The sequence below is a fragment of the Diceros bicornis genome, chromosome 16 (assembly GCF_020826845.1).
Source record: "Diceros bicornis minor isolate mBicDic1 chromosome 16, mDicBic1.mat.cur, whole genome shotgun sequence".
In the NCBI taxonomy this organism is placed as follows: Eukaryota; Metazoa; Chordata; class Mammalia; order Perissodactyla; family Rhinocerotidae; genus Diceros; species Diceros bicornis.
In genome coordinates this window covers 67968621-67986781 of record NC_080755.1, presented here as the reverse complement: position 1 = coordinate 67986781, position 18161 = coordinate 67968621, and positions in this window count along the sequence as shown.

The following is an 18161-nucleotide window of genomic DNA, read 5'->3' as shown; positions in this document are numbered from 1 at the left end:
GCTTCCTATTTTCTTCAAGTTTTTCTTTCTTGCTTTTTTTTTTTAAACAAAAGATACAAGTAATTTTAGTAACTAGAAAAAGGAATAAAACTATTCTAATTTTAGGGGGGATATCACATCTTTTAGTTTTTTATATGATGCAACTGAAGTCCCATTAATTACAGCATGACAGATCGACCTTTGTGTTGGATCCTTGTTGGCATTTAATAGCCTGAGTATTAAAGTTGATGTCAACGGGCAGTCAGGGAGTTGGTCAAAACTCCGAGGTCACTAAGCCTGCTCCTGTAATTCTCAGGCAGTAAAATGACTTTTCATGGTGGGCTATTCTCTAACCAACAGTGACAGGGCAGAAGAGATATTTTTGTATATCCACACACCAGCTTATTCTTTGAAAACTGCGGATAAACAATACTTTAACATGTTGCTTTGAAAATAACAATCCTTAAAATTCTAGGATGATGACATTTTCCAGTCACTCAAATTTCTTTCTTTCCCTTTTTTTAACTACATGATTATATTCAAGAAATTTAACTTTTGAAACAGAAAGAATTTTAAAAATCATAAGAGACACTTTGAAGTTTTCTATACAAATACATCTGAAAACCTAGATGAAATGGATAATTTCCTTGGGAAACACAGTCTACCAAAATTGATCCAATTAGAGTTAGAAACTTAGGCCAATTTCCTTTGAACAAACAGAGAAAGTCACAAAGGAACTACCCCACAAAAAGTACAAAAAGTACCAAACCCAGGTAGACTCAGATTGAATTCTACCAAACTTCATAAAGACCAGATAGTCCTGATGCTTTACAAATTACTCCACAGCATTGAAAAGAAAAGAAAGCTTCCAAATCCCTTTTATGAAATAAGTAAACACTGATATTTAAACCAAATACAATCAGTACAAAGAAATAAAACTACAGTCCAATATCATTCATGAATATCAATGCAAAAACTGTAAACAAAATATTATTAAACAGAATCCAATGTCTCTTTAAGAAGAAAAAGTACTATGACAAAGTGGAATTTATTCTAGAAATGCAAGGTAGGTTCAATAGTAGGAAATCTATTAACATCACACACCATAAAAACAAATCAAAGAGGGAAAAAACGATATGATTATCTCCACAGATACCAAGAAAGCCTTTGACAAACACTCAAGGAATTGAGAGATATTTTATTAACACAATAAACTATCATGTTAAGTACAAAAGCCAGTCTCTCATTTAATGGAGAAAAAACTAGAAGCATTTCCACTCAGATCAGGAACAAGGAAAGGACACCCACTATCTCTGATATTATTCAACATTATACTAGAGGTATTAACTAATGCAATTAGGCAAGAAAAATCCATTAGAGCAGAGAGTGGGAAAAGAAGAAGTAAAATGATCTCTATTTGCAGATGAGATGACAGTGCACTTGGAAAATCCCAGAGAATCAATGATAAAACTTTTATTTATTAAATAAAAGAATTCAGTAAAGTAGGAGGCTACAAAATCAATAGCCTTTCCTATATACAAACAATAAATAGAGGATGTGATGATTGAAAAGTTGATTTATTGGCAACAAAAAAGATTAAATATGCAGGGATAAATTTCACAAGGAATACGTACAAGTTTACAAGGAAAATTTTAAAACACTCTGGAAACGCAAAAGTAGAACTGGATGAAGGGGAAGCGGTCCCCTGTTCTTGGAGAGGGCGACTCAATGTCATAAAGATGTTTTTCTCCCCAAGTTAGTTTATAAATTCAGTTCAATCCCAGTAAAAACACAGCAAGCTATTTGATAGAGTTAGACACATTAATACTAAAGTTCAAATGTGTAAGAATAGCCAGGAACACCCTGAAAAAGAAACTATAAGGAGGAAACTAATATATAAAGAACTCTTAAAAACTGAGGGACAAAGGACCAAAAGGCCCGTAGATAAATAAGAGAAAAAACATGAACAGGCAAGTCACAAAAAGAGAGATAAAAATGGCCCTCAAATGCATGGAAAAAAATGTTTAAGCACACTCATAATTAGAGAAGTGCAAATTAAGACCGAGACATCATTTCTCATCCATGGGACTGGCAAAAATTTAAAAACCCAACCATGCACTGTGTTGGCCTGGCTGTGAGGACACAGCACTCCACCCAGGGTGGGGGTGTGCACTGCCCCTGGAGGGAATGGGCAACACCCAACCAAATGAGCATGTGCATCCCACTTCTAGGGTCGATCCTGAAGAAACACAAAAATACACACTCACAGGTTACTCAGTGCAGCACTGTTTGTAATTGGAAACAACCCAAATGCCCATGCAGAGGAGAGTGGCTCAATACATATGGTGGGTCCGCACAGTGAGATATGCTGCAGCTGCAAAGAGAATGAAGAAGATCTCTATGACCTGATAGGAGTGGTTCCAGGATACATTGTTAATGAAAATGCAAGGTGCAAAGGAATAGTTAGAGTATGCCGCACTTTGGGGAAGAGAGAAGCTATAAAAAATACACAGGTGTCCACCCGATTGCACAGAAGACACTTAGGAAGGACCACCCAGAAACTAAAGAGATTGGTCCCCTACAGGGCTGGAAGGAAGGGAGGTCGGAACAGGGTGGCAGGAACGAGGATGGGACAACCTCCTTTTGGTACCTTTTTGTGTGGCTCTGACTCTTACAATCATGGTGGTGTTCCACATTCTCTGCCCATGCCACAAAATAAACCAAAACCCAAATGGAATGAAAAACAGTAACACATACGGCATATAAATAACCTCACTGAAGGGTGGGAAGACAAGAACTAGCCTAAGCAGCTGAAGGAAACAATATTTGACGGCATGCTGTGAGGCAGCAGACAGAAAGAGCTGTGCATAAAAGGCTGTGTCAAGTTAGCAAATTCTCACAGGCTGAGAACAACATTCTTCTGAAGTGTCAACATCTCAAGAGGTAAAGAAAAACTGGAGAAGTTACAGACTGCAGGAGACTGAAGAGAAATACAAACTGAATATGGTGTGGGATCCTGAATGGGGTCCTGGACCATAGATTAGTGGGAAGGGCTGTGACCTAGCTACTGTACAGGACTGATATTAATTTCCTGGTTTGGATCATTGTGTTATCATTGTTAACAGGAGGGGAAGCTGGGTGGGGGCATAGGGAAACTCTGTGCTAATTTTGCAGCTTTTCTGTAAGTCTAAAATAGTTCAAATAAAAAGTTTTTTAAAAACCTTAATTTTTTCTGCTTAAACCCCGGAACACTGGAATGAAAAGCACCTTGAGCCTGAATTTGACCAGTTTTACTGAAGCCCTCACACCCCCTCCCCAAAATATTAATGCTGGGATGTCTTCACAGCAAAACGTACCAGAACGTTCAGCCCACTTCTAGAATAGCCTATCAAAATCCTGACAGAGTGTTTTGCAGAGACAGAAAAACTCATCCTAAAATTCGTACGGAATATCAGAGACTCTAAATAGCCAAAACAATTTTGAAAAAAGAAGAACAAAGTTGGCAATCTCAAACTTTCCAATTTTAAAACGTGCTAGAAAACTACAGTGAATGTGGTCCTGGCATGTGGATGGATATACTGATCAGTGGAATGGAATAGAGGCCAAGAAATAAACTCTCACATTGATGGTCAGTTGATTTTCGACAAGGGAGTCAAGACCATACCATGTGGAAAGGACAGTCTTGTCAACAAATGGAGTTGGCAAAACTGGATATCCACATGCAAAAGGATGAACTTGAACCCCTACCTCACACCATACACAAAACTTAACTCCAATGGATGAACGAACTAAGTTTAAGAGCTAAAAGTATAAAACTCTCAGAAAAAAACAAGGTCAAATTTTCATGACCTTGGCAATTCTTAAATATGACACCAAAAGCATACACAACAAAAGAAAAAACAGATCAGTTGTACTTCATTAAAATTAGACTTTTGTGCATTGAAGGACACTCTTAACAGAGTGAAAAGACAACCCACAGAACGGGAGAAAATATTTGCAAATCACATATCGGATAAGGGTTTAATATTGAGAATATATAAAGAGCTCCTACAACTCAACAACAAAAAGAGAAACAACCCAGTTTAAAAATGAGCAAAGGACTTGAATAGACATTTGTCCAAAGAAGGTCCACAAACGGCCAACAAGCACATGACAAGATGCCCAACATCATTAGCCACTGTGGAAACGCAAATCAAACCACAGTGAGTTTCCACTTCACATCTACTGGGATGACTATAATCAAAAATACAGACAATAACAAGTGTTGACAAGGATGTGGAGAAATTGGAATCCTGGTACATTGCTGGTGGGAACGTAAAACAATGCAGCCGCTGTGGAAAACAGTTTGACAGTTCCTCAAAAATTAAACATAGAGTTACCACATGACCCAGCAACTCCACTCCTAAGTATATACCCTAAATAATTGAAAGCAGGGACTCCAACAGACATATTAAGCCAGTGTTCACAGCAGTATTATTCACAATAGCCAAAAGGTGGGAGTGTCCATCAGCAGACGAATGGATAAACAAAACGTGGTCTATGCATGCAATGGGATATTTTTCAGCCACAGAAAGAAATGCAGTACTGACACCTGCTACAACATGGATGAACCTTGAAAACATTATGCTAAGTGGCAAAAGGTAGACACAAAAGGACCAACACTGTATGAAGTATCTAGAACAGGCAAATTTGTAAGACAGAAAGTAGATTAGAAGTTACCAGGGGCTGGAGGGAAGAAGAAATGGGAGTTACAGCTTAGTGGGCACAGGGTTTCTGTTTGGGGTGATGAGAAAATTTTGGAAGTAGTGGTGATGGTTGCACAACATGGTGACTGTAGTTAATGCCACTGAATTATAAATTAAAAATGGTTAAAATGGCAAATTCTATGTTTTATATGGTGGACAGCCTCCAGCTCTGGTCAGCCAGCTGTGTGGGCCTGACTGAGTGCTGAGCTGACGGATAAGCCCCTGTGTAAAGCGGAGCAGAGTGGTCACCAAGATGACTCATGAGTTGTGACCGGCGCGAAGCTCAAACTGTCAGAGCTGAGGCGGCCCAGTCAGAGCAGACACCGTGCAGACCAAGTGCCCAGCGTGGCGCCCCCGTGTGGACAGGCGCCAAGTCCCTGATGTGATGGGGACGTGCAGGGGGTGTGAGACAGAGCCCAGTCTTGGAGCAGCGGCCCTCCCTCTCAGCTTCCAACCCTGCGACCTGAGCCCTAGCCGAACCTGTGTGGCCACCTGGAAGGTTGCAAGGATCAGGGAGGCCATGTGCCCAGTCACGGGGCAGGTGCTCTGTGAGCGCCAGGTCAAGAGGTGCTGCCCCACGCTGCCATCGGTGTGCTGTCCCGGGCCCCTCCCGGGCATCAGCTTGCCCAGTGTCCCTCTGGGGGCTTCTTCCTCGTCCCGCACCCTGTGGGCATGTGGCCTTGGCCCCTGGCCTCCCTGTCCAGCCATGGCTCCTCGCTGGCCTTGGAGGATCAAGGCGGAGTCTCATTCCCCAGCTGCTGCTGCGAGGCCGCTCCTCCGCCGTTCTGTGCGGCTCTCTGCTCCTCTCTTCTTCATTTTCTTTCTTTCATCTCTTGACTGTTCACGGGTGCCTCCGTTTCTCATTCAACACACAAATGTCCGCTGAGCATCTCCCCTGGCCAGGCACCAGGCGGGGCCCTGGGCCCCCAGAGGCTGGACCACGTGCCATCAGTGAGCCCAGCAGCCTGGCCAAGCCTTGGGGCCATGGCTCTTCACAGCCATCTGGGGGCTGTTTTTAACAGCAGGGGCTGCCAGACGCCCACCTCTGGCTACCCCTAAAGGACATGCAAAGCATCCCCCGAGCCCAGTGCCTGGAAGGAGGGCGCCTTCCGGACACTTCCTCCAGGAGGAGTGTCTCTGTCTCGGGCTCAACAGGTTCCTGCAGGTCTGAGCTGATTCCGCATCACCGTCTCCTGGAGGCAACGCCACTAACAGCTGAAAGCCCCCTCCGCGTCCCAGCGGTGACGGGACCCTGACGAGACTCCTCACCCCGCCTCTGAGGAGTTTGTGTGTGGCTGCTGTGACCTTCAGGTTTCTGAAAACAAAATTTTTAGAAGAAATGCTGTTTCCTGGCAGCCATGGGAAGTCTTCCCCTTCTCCTTTCTCTACGGCTGCGAAGGCACAAACAGGCCAAGACAGTAAGGCCCATCCTGCCCCTACAGGGTCATCGGGTCCTGCAGGTGGAATCACTGGAGTGCCCCAGCCACTCTTCAGGGGGGCGGCGATGGGACGCAGGAGGGGTGGGGTGTCGTGAGTGTTGCCCCTCTAGACATGGAGGAGACCCCTCCCGGGGACACATCTGTGTCAGGTGCATTTTCTTCTCTGGGAAGTGAATCCTACAGAGGCACAGGGACTCTAGCAGTAAGAAGCCTGGCAAAAAGTGTCGCCATCCCTGCCTCACCAGATGGGGTCCATAGGCGTCACAGCTGGACCAGAGGTGGAGGGGGCTCCATCCACGGTTACAAAGTCCGGAGGACCTCATGGCAGAGGCAGCAGAAGGGAGGCTCTGCAGCAGGCGCCCAAGGAAGGGGAGGTGTGGGGAGGGGGGACGGTGCCTAAAAGGCTGCTTGTGTCACCCCTGCTTTACAAGCTGGACTGCAGTCAAGGCCCCAGTCATTGTAAATGGAAAACAATTCCATTTACAATAGCATCAAAAAGAATAAAATACTTAGGAATACACCTGACCAGGGAGTGAAAGTCTGTTCCCTGAAAACTACAGAAGGTGGCTGGAAGAAATTAAAGAAGACACAAACAATTGGAAATATGTCCCATATTCATGGATGGGAAGACTTAATATTTTTAAGGTGTCTCTACCACCTAAAGCGATCTGCAGATTCATGCAATCCCTATCAAAATCCCAATGATGTTTTTTGCAGAAATAGAAAAATCCATCCTCAGGTTCATATGGGATCTTAAGGGCCCTTGAACAGCTAAAGCAATCTTGAAAAAGAACAAAGTTGATCTCACACTTCCTGATTTCAAAACCACTACAAAACTACAGTGTGGTACAGTGTGGTACGACATGGAGACAGACATTCAGACCAATGGAACAGAATAGAGCCCAGAAATAAAGTCTTGCATATATGGTCAAAGGATTTTTGACAAGGAAGCCAAGACCATTCAATGGGGAAGGACAGTCTTTTCAAGAAATGGTTTTGGAAAACTGGATATCCACATGCAAAAGAATGAAGTTGGACCCTTAGCTCACACCATGCACAATTATTAACTCAAAGTAGATCAAAGATCTGAAACCGTAAAACTTTTGGAAGAAAACATAGAGGAAAAGATTCATGACATTGAATTTGGTAATGATTTTTTTGATATGACACCAAAAGCACACACAACAAAAGCAAACATAGACAAATGGGACTTCATCAACATTAAATAATTTTGTGCACCAAAGAACACAACCAACAGAGTGAAAAGACAACCCACAGATCAGATTATAAGGAGAAAATATTTTCAAACCATACATTTGATAAAGGATTAATATCCAGAGTATATAGAGAATTCCTACAACTCAACAACAACAAAAAATCCTATTTTAAAAATGGGCAAAGGATTTGAATAGACAGTTTTTCAAAGATATACAAATGGCCAATAAGCACATGAAAAGATGTTCTAACATCACCAGTCATCAGGGAAATGCAAATTAAAACCACACTGAGATACTACCTCATACCCATTAGGACAGCTATTATTTAAAAAAACAAAGACACCCAGAAAATAAAAAGTGTTTGCCAGGACGTGGAGAAATTGAAAGCCTTGGGCACTGGTGGCAGGAATACAAAATGGTGCAGCTGCTGTGGAAAACAGTATTGTAGTTCTTCAAAAAATTAAAATGGAATCACCATATGACCCGGCAATCCCACTGCTGGGTATACACCCAAAAGAATTGAAAGCAGGGACTCGAACAGATATTTGTGCACCATGGTAGCATTATTCACAATAGCCAAAAGGTGGCACCTTCCAACAAGAGATGAATGGATAAACAAAATGTGGTATATTGATACAATGGAATATTACTCAGCCATAAAAAGGAAGGAAATTCTGCAATATCCTACAACATGGATGAACTTGGAGGACGTTATCCTGGGTGAAATGAGCCAGTCACAAAAAGACAAGTAGTGTATGACTCCACTTATACAAGGTACTTAGAATTGTCAAAATTGTAGAGACAGAAGGCAGGAGGGTGGGGGAGGGGAAATGGGAGTTATTGTTTAATGGGGACAGAATTTCAGTTTTATGAGATAAAAAGAGTTACGGGGATAGACGGTGATGGCTGCACAACATTATGAATGTGTTAAATGCCACTGAACTGTACACTTAAAATGGTTAAAATGGTAAATTTTATGTCATGCATATTTTACCACAATAAGAAAACCTCTAAAGCCGTGTAGTTGCTTACGATCTTATCAGTGATTAGTTCTTCACATTACAGAGACCATGAAGAAAGCATCGTTACAGATCCAAACATCACACGCAGATTCCTTAAGGAATTCTGGCTGCAGCTCGTTACCTCCCAGGTCTTGGCTACCAGTTCACAGGTGGCAATCCCTCGATTCCTAATTCCCATTTTTTTCTCAACTCAAATGTCCTCCCTCTTAGAAGACTCATTCAGAATCTCCAGAGCGGATGACACACGGTTCATGTTCACGGTGATGTACACTTGACGCCCTGGGAACACCCGCTGGCTTTACGTGGTGCGCTCAGGAGCAGCAGCTCGCCTGTGCCCTCCTGCCAGCTGGACAGCCACCTCCCCAGCGAGGAGGCCTGCTCCTTGGCACACTCACAGACGCGCAGCATCGGAGGGGCACGCGGGCATCGGCTGAACCCACAGCTGGGGGTCATGCGGGAGCAGCCACACTGCTTCTCCAGGAGGAAGCGGGAACTGAGGCCCCTCTCCGAGGCTGGAGATGGGACCAGAGTCACAAGGAAGGGAGAAGGTTCTGAGAGGCTCATCGCTCACCCCTCCAGCCCAGACCGTCTCCCGGATGAATCAGTCTGCGGAGGACTCCAGCTCCAGGTCCTCCGGGCTCCCCTCATCAGCATCCCGGGGCTTCCCTCCTTCCCTGTCCCAATTCCATCCCCACTGGGTCGCATTCCTGCTCTTGGTGAAGCCGCACTCAGAGCTCCACGGGCAATCATCCAGGGCTGGACACCTGCCCAGGTACTCGAGTTTTAACATGTTGGAAAGACAATCCACCAATGAGCATGTAAACAACTTCTCCACAACCCCTACAATCTCACTAATCAGTGTCGAGACCATAAGAACCATAGTCCTCTGTGATAATGCAGGATAATTCACACGGGTGCCCAAGACAATGAAGCTACAAAAATGAGACCATTGCGTGGGAGCAATCCCCGAGTCAGAACCTGTCCCGCCTGCTCCTAACACTGGCCTTTCACGGCTCAGCAGCCACCACACCCGGGCCCCTCTGCATCAAGGTTAGATTCTGCCCCTCAGCTCCAGAAACCCCGGCCAAGAGGACTTCAGGGCTTCCGCCCCATCCCGGGGGCTGAAGATCAAGGTTACCAGTCAACCACCTACTCTGAGTCCCGGTCCTGCGTCTGTAGCGTCAGGGGTAAGAACAGCCCCCCGTGTCACCGTGTAAGAAAGTGGGGAGACCGTGCATGTGAGGCGCTGTTGTCCATTTCAGACAGTCCTAGCATTTTAGTACAAACCAGACAATATTTCTACCACGACAACAGAAGATGACTTTCACGTCCTGGTGAACACGCGTCTACCTGTTCTGAAGAGGGAGATTACGCTGTCACTGAAGGCCAGGGGGTGGAAACACAGGCTGTGAGATGAAGGGGCCCAGGAGTGCGCAAACCATTCTTCGTCAATCCTACCTCTTCAGGCAGAAATACAGGCCGTCTTGGCAGAGCACTTTCAGATGTGGTGGCGCTTGTGTGAAAGCACAGTACGAAATTCAGTTCACCAGGACAGAGGGCTGCCACACACGACAGTCTAGTTGGAATGAACTGGTGTCATCTAATTTTTATATAATTTGACTTTAACAGTCAGCGTTCCAAAAATAAATCGCTGTATCACTTGTTTCAGGAACATATTCTCCTCAGTTCAAATAGTTTCCTAACTTACTAATGCATATTTGTTATGGAAAGTGCGGGAGACCTGGCTCAGGAGGAGGAGGAAGGCACAGCAGCCTCGGGGAGGCCCGCCAAGGCTGTCGGCGCTTCTCTGAGACTCCGGAATCCAGGAGCATCCCCTGGCGGAGGACGGCTGCACCCCCACACACTTCGCTCCCCGCCATGGCAACCTCACCCTGTGGGGCTTACCCAGCGGTTTCCGTCTGCACCTCCCGTGGGACGACAGGGCCGTTCCTGCCTGTACAGTCTCCTCTCATCTGACCTCAAGTCCTCCTTCAGGGTGGCCGGACGTGGATCTGGGTGGTCTACACCACCCATGCTTCCCGTCCGGGACAACGTCCCGTCAGCCTCTGTCCTCGGCCCAGCAGCCCCTCTCATTGGCCCGCTAACAGTCACTCACTGAAGCATCTGTGGCAGGTCAAGTACGTCCTGTGGGGGGCCTCGAGCAGGTCACGCGGGCAGGCACAGGGACGGGGGAGGCGACACGCAGCTGTGGTGCCCGCTCCCACCCCACACCCCGTCCCTTGGAAAAAACCCACATCCCACCACCTAAAGGCTTCACGGCAGCCCTCCCGGGGACCAGGCCTTTCAACGGGTTCAAAACCGTGCAGTGAAGGAAGGGGTGTTCGGGCCAAGAATGAGGCGTGCAAGGGAGTGGAGAAGGTGCAGTGGGGAAAAGGAACGTGACCCAGGATGTGGGAGGGGAGGCTGCAGGCACCCTCCACGCCGTCCAGTGGGAAAGAGAGCAGAGCATCCCAGAAAGCTTGGCGTGACCAGCGATGTGACACCTCCAAATACCCACTGACTGTGCCACAGCGACAGCCATGTGACAACTTGTGTGACTACGTGTGACAGCCATGTGTGACAACCACATAAGAAAAGTGTGTGACAACCTGTGTGACAGCCATGGGTCACAACTGTGTGACAGCTCTGTGTGACAACCATGTGTGATAACTGCATATGACAACCTGTGTGACAATCACGTGTGACAACTGTGTGTGACAACCATGTGTGACAACCTGCGTGATGGTCACCTGTGACAACTGTGGCTTTAAGGCCACGTAAACTCTGCAGCTTGGTTGTTGTTCACCTGCCTGCACCCAGGCGTCGGCTTTGCTCAGGAATAAGATCAACAGATCTGCACGAGTGAGCTGGCGAGTTCCTGGGCTGCTGGCTTTCTTTCCCCACTGAGGCCTAGCCACCTCTCCGCTGGTCACAGGTCTGCCCTGCCACACCTGCCATGGCCCCACTCCAGGTCAGCAAATGCTTCCCAACGTCCCACTTGGTCAGGCCCGTGAGAACCCCTCTATGGGGGCAGGTGGCTTCACATTCATGAGAAAGAGCAAATGACACATTATTCATACCATTTGCACGTGTGTTAATAGCCTTTTAATTCAATTTCAAATGGGCCCGTTATCTACTTCTGGAAGGAAAACAGTCAACTGGAATAAGTCAAGGTCTCATTCCCACACCATCGACATCCTGATTAACAATCAGCAGGCTACAGGGAGGCAGAGCAAAGCAGAGGTGGTGACCTGGGGAGCCCCCAGAGACGAGGCCCCAGAGAGCAGAGAGGAGCCACCAATGGTGGACAGCTCCTGGCTCCATGGGCGCCCGGGACTCCTAGGTCCCACTGCCACAGCTCTGCATTGTCTCCCCTCTGCCACCTCTGAGGAGGACACACATGGGGCTGCCAAATATGGGCTCAGGGAAGTGACATCCCGAGGGTCGAAGTCCCTGAGCTGGCTCTGAGCAGCACAGTCTAATGAGTTTAGAGCTTTTCATGGAAGGATATAAAAGCAAGTGACTTCCAGTATCCTGGGCACAGAGTACAAGCCTGGGGGGGGGGGGGGCTCTGGTTTGACTCCCCCTTCAGCACCTCAGTTCTTCCCACTAGAAGCTGGTCCCTCATCCTCCAGGCCCCGATCACCCTGCACAGCCCGCCCCACGGAGTCAGCCTCTTCGACTGGACTAGTGGGTTAATTTGGCCAAAGTGGATCATGATATTATCCTACTAACATTCAGCCTCCCGTCAACGAAAGAAGCACCCGTGTCTTGTCCTTTCTGCAAAAATACACGTTGCTGGTCAGCTGGCCAGTGCTACGGGGAGAAGGCGCCCCACGATGGACGCAACACGCCTGCTCTGTTCTTTTTAGCCATAAGAAGGATATGTTTTGATGTTTCCTATTCTTCTCTACACTAATTTGCCTAAATGAGTCTTAGACATTCATCTTATAAAAAATAATGTTCCTATTATAAAACTAACCCATGGGAAGAATGGAAAATTGGGCAGTTCAATAAAATAGAAGGAAAAAATACCTTTAATCCCATCACCACAGACAACCACTGAAAATTTTCGTCTTCTTTCTTTGTTGATTTTTACCTGGTTGGCAAACTTCACACACTGGTTGGACAGCGGCTGCAGCAGGTGCCACTGAGCTCCAGGGCAGCGGGCCGAGGGGCAACGGGCAGGGCGCTGTGCGTGGAGGAAGGATGGCCACAGTAGGGGTGGGGGCAGCGCTCAAGTTCCAGCGTCCAGACTCCACTTCCAAGGTTCTCTCTTTTTTCCCTCCTCGTGGGGATTCGACAGGGAAACAGAAAGGTTTAGCAAGACTTACAAGGAGGAGGGTTTGGATTTTGTGCCTCCTGGTTGTACAGGGACGGTGGGCGTGGAGGGTGGTGAGACCGAGGGTGCTGAGTCAACGCCCACGCTTTCGCTGAGTTGAGGTTCTTTCATTCATACTGGGATCCAGTAGAAACACAATGCTGGGTCTTCTTGGATTCCATTGGAAGTCATCACCTAACATCCCCCACACTTGTTTACACTGTCTACGAGCAGGTGGGTGGTCACTGCGCATCACGTCTCATCTCGAGGATGGGCCCTGACTTACTTCATCTCCCTGTCACAGGCCCTTATTTCAGTATCAATTTACAGTCACATACTGTTTCATAAATGCTGCAAAAATGTGCTTTTGGATATTAAAGTCACTTTCTCTGAGAAGCCTTCCTTACTTCCAAGATGAATATATTGTGAATTACATTACTAACACACAAATACATTTTCATTGTAGAAAATAACAAGATACAGAGGCACGTAGAGTAACAAGCACGTGTCCACCTCCACTGTTCCCTGCAAGTCAAATCCCTTCCTCACAGGTAACCACCCTTAAGGTGGACTTATTTATCCTGAACTTCTACTAAACCTTTATATGCAATCTGCACATACACATTTTTAAAATTAAACTTATTTTGAGACAATTGTAGACTCACAGGCAATTGAAGAAATAACACAGAGAGATCCCGTGTGCCCTTTGCCCAGCTCCCCCATCTTGTAAACCGTCACAAGCCTGCAGCCCCGTCTCACAGCCAGGACGGCGACCTGACACAGTCCAGACACCAGGCATCCACCACCCCCAGGGCCTCCAGACCCCCGCTCCCCTCCCACCCTCCTTAACCCCTGGTCACCACTCATCTGTTCTCTATCTTAAAATTTTGTCATTTCAAGAATATTATATAAGTTGAATCACACAGAAGATGATTAGAGATTGGCTTATTTCACTCAGCACAATTCCCCAAAGATTCAAACTGTCAGGTGTATCAACAGTTCTCTCCTGTTTGCTGCAGAGTATTATTCCATGGAATAGATGTACCACAGTTTAACCATTCACCCACAGAAGGACATCAGGCTGTTTCCAGGTTTTGACTTTTATTTCACTGAAGCATTTCACTTCATTGCACTATTTGCTATGATGTTAAATAAAATATATGGATATAAAACTTGTCATGCACTTTTTTTCTTGTTAATCTACACACAAAGATGTCTCCCTCCATCCAAAAGAAAGACAGAAAACAGGGAGGGAGCCCTCTTCCCCGCAGCACCAGACACAGGCCAGGTGCAGCTTGCTCAAGGAGATGATCAAAAATCGGCTGGCAGGAGGATGGCGGCTCAGGCAGTGCACACGTGACTCTGCCCAGAGGGGACGGTGGAGGCGTCCTTGATCTCGATCCCAGGATGGAGGAGGAAGACTCCAGGAAGGGGGAGCCTGGCAGGTGCCCGCTTAGCCAGGGGCAGGGGGCCTGAGCCCACCACGCACAGCCTGGCCCTGACCTTGGCTTCCCAGCTTAGTGCTCCTGGAGATTTCTGAACCTAACTAAGCCTAACCCAGCGAAGAGGAGACCTGGTGCCTCCACACACACATAGCTGGGCAGGGTCTTCCCATTATTCTGAACCCACAGTGAGAAATACGTTTTATATTGTGAGCCAGAACACAAAACTACCCAAGACGTAAGAAATGCTGATCCTTCTCCTCTACTCTGTCTTGCTACAAAGACGCAAGTCACAACCCACAGACCCGTATTTCCAACCTCCCCGCAATGAGAATCACCCAGGATTCGTGTTGAGCATCCGAATCCCCAGGCCCCACCTCAACCCACCAAACGGAGCCCCAGCGTGCGGCCGGGAAGCAGGATGGCAGCACCTGGCGAGTGTTAGTGGGGCAGTCGGGACAAGTTCAAGGCTCTGACCCTAACTAGCCCAAGGGGTGGGGAGCACTGTGGAGACGCCCGGCAGGGTCGCGGGGGCCCCTGGAAGCCGCCCCAGCTGGAAGCAGACCCTCTGTCCACCCATACCCCTCCCCCAGCCCTGCTGGGGACGGGCAGGCCGTAGGCCAGTGCGAACAGAGTCAGGAACACCACAATCACACAGCCTCTCCCACCAGCACTAATCCTTTACAAAAATAAATTTGCCTCTTCAAGCTAGAATTTAGTAAAAACTGCTACAACATTCAGATTAGCCTGAGGGTTTCTGGGATCTGCAGGGCCCCATAATTCTAGCCTTTGACTTGCACGAGCCCAACACTTCCCAAGTCTAATCTAAGATTGAAACTCCATCGTTTAAATATCTGAGAAGGTTAAAAATATCTGGGAAGGTCATTAAGTTCTGGGAACTGCCACCCAGGGCTCCTGCTACTGCCGGCACTTGTCTACTGTCCTCACCAAGTCGGCTCCTCCAAGGGGAGGGGGAGCTGTGGGGTACAGAGCAGGGGAGGCCCGGAGGGCAGGTGTGCTGGGGGAGGCAGGAGGCAGGGCTGCTAAACCAAGAGGTGCGTGATTTCTAGCCGCCCATCCAGGACCAGGAGAGCTGAGGACGCAGAGCCCTGGCCCCAGCCTGGGCCCCTCAGGAGCAGCCTGGGAGTTGGGGCCGCGGGGACCGTTCGCCTTCACAGGTGCGTCAGGTTTTGCTTTGTGAATTCTCTCTCACTGTTTCAGTTTCATTAATTTAACACAGCTACGTAAAGGTCTTCCATACTATTCACACATTACAGTTCAATTAGCCTTTTTCCAAACACACAATCAAATTATAATGTTGGACATTTCCGTTTTGAGTGAATGTATTACTGATTTCCCTTTCACGATACAAGTTTCTCCTCCCAACGTCAGGACTGAGACACAGTTCAGGCCAGCCTTCTCCTCTGACGTGGGAGAGATCAGAAGATATAAGCCATTAAGAGATCTGCCCAACGTCTCACGGCTGAGGGGGCCAGGATGCGTCCTCACAGGACTGCGCACCCACTGGTTCTCAGGGTGAGTTAACCGCACGAAGCACCCAGTAGCCAGTCTGTACTGCTGGTCAGTCTGCCTTCACCTGTCACACCAAGAGACTCAAGTAGACTGTCCAGAAGGTTCCTTTTAGAAACTCTGTGACTCTGAGCGGACCCTCCGGCCTTCCCTGGTGACCTATTTCCACCTGACGTTTGGGTCCAGTGCTTCGTAAGGTGGTCTCTGATCTAGTGTGTTCTTACAAACAAACCTGCTGGGCAGACAGCTCCCATGCAAGGCTGCCGCCGCCCACAGGTGCCCACAGGTGGGACGAGAGCAAGGAGCTGGCTTCCAAGCCAAGGGCCGCCCTCTCTCTCGTCCACTTCAGTACACCTCGAAGGGGAACTGCTCCCAAGAAAGGGGAGCTGTCCCAAAAAAGCGCTGGACAGTGAGAGAGACCCGCTGTGTTTCTTCAATGCCCAAGCGGACCCCGAGTGCCTCTCAAACTGTGAGGAGCAGACCATCACCTGTTAAAAGGCAGCTTCCAGCTGGGTGGGCCCGAGAGCCTGCATCCCTGACCAGCCCTGGAGGCCGATGCTGATGGCATCAGGGCCACCCTTGGTGCAGCAGGGGAGGCAGCCTCACCTGGCTCCCCTCGCTGTGCTGCTGACCTCCTCAGCCACAGGCCTGGGGCTGCCTGACAACACCCCTATTCAGTCCGACTATGAGTGACCTTGCAGGCAGTGGGGGGCTCCATGCTTCAGCCCTAAAACGTCCCTATTCCTCATGAAATTGCCCATCAATACACAGGTGCTCAGGCATTTAGACACACAAGGCCATTCTTCTCGGACCCCCTGGACCTGTCTCATCTGTAAAAGCTCATCATCCTCATCTTTCCAGTCCCGCGGTGCCCCTCTCCTGGCTCGTCTTGAACCCCCAGCACCCACACTTCCTGGTGCTGCCCCATCTGCTCCCCTTCACTCCCACCCCCACACATCCGCACTCGCTGCAGAAGCCAAGAACTCCCTCCCACTCCAGATACCCCTCAGCCCATCCTGCCCTCCTGGCACCTGAGTAAGAGGAGCTTCTTCCGGAAAAGCAGCCAGAACTTCGAGGCAGGAGGAGGAAGAGGCTGCACAGAGCCCTCGGCTGCCAAACCCTCCCGGGACACTCCGACCTCACATGCCTTTGTCAGGGCAAACCCCAACATTTTATCATTTCCTGCCAGCCTGTGTGTTCTACAAGACCTGTTAATTATGGCACATACACCTCTAATTATTAATGCAGCTCCCAGCCATACACTGGGTAGAAACTCTTAATTATAACTCAAACAATTAATCAACCAGCACATATTTTCTGAGCATCTGGCATGCGCAGGACTCTGTGCCAGGCATTGAAAAGAAAAACTGCACAGCCTCCCGCTTCTGCGCCAGCTAAGAACTCGCTTCCCTCCTTTTCTTTCCATGTCTACAAAAACACCCAATTTTTTCTTAAATTATGGAAATCTCAAGTTATAAAAAAAACTTTTGCGAAGTGGAATATATAAATTGTAAGAAGAAAGGGTTCAGAACACTATTTGGCACTGGCCTTGGAGAGAATCTCAAAGTGGTTTTCATAGCCTGCCCCCAGTTAAGATACAGATATAAGTCTCTTCTTGGCAACACTGTGTAATCTTTAGTACTCATGTGGCTGGTCCACCCAGAGACCCACAGCCAAGTGGATTTCATCCCCTAAATGTACCACAATGCCCCTCAAATTCACGGTTTAAAAGAACCCAGAGCAATTCCAACCCATTGACTCAGTGGGAATTATTAATGAGGCCTGCTGTATACACTGCTGGTCCTGGAGAGGAGAGGAGGGGAAGGAGGGCACTCTCTTCTGCTTAAACCTGTCTGGGATCCGTGGGACCCCTCCTGGATTTCTCACCAGAAACGAAAACTCCTCAGGACTTGGTCCCTGTGCTCTCCTCACCTTGAAGACAGGATGACCTTGGGGGGTTCACCCAACTGACCCTCCCTCTCAGCAGCTGCCGAGCCTGCCGAACAGTGAATCAGCCTCTCCACCTGCAGGTCCTCGGAGGCCACCTCCCAGCGGAGGCACTTCGAGATTTACCAAGAGTCAAAATCCATCTTTCAACTGCCACTTGCTCCAAACACCGGCCTGGAGCACACACTTCAGGAAACCTCAGGCTTTGCAGTCTGAGGAAGAGGGAGGAGAAGGGGAGGCTCCAGGCAGGGAAAAGAAGGACGTTCTGGAATTCTAAAGGCCAAGTAGAATCCAATGGAGCCCAAACCGAGCTCTGGGCTGGGGTTTTGGACCAGGTGACAAAGAATGACAAAGGGAGTCACAGCCCACGACCTCTCGAAGAGCCAGAAACCATAAACTAGCACCTTTGGAACCAGGCGGGCTGGGAAGGGACTCCACTGTCACCCCGAAACCGCGGGAGCGCAAACACGCGCGGACGCACGGACGCCCCGGGGTCCCCGGAGACTCGCGGGCTTGGGG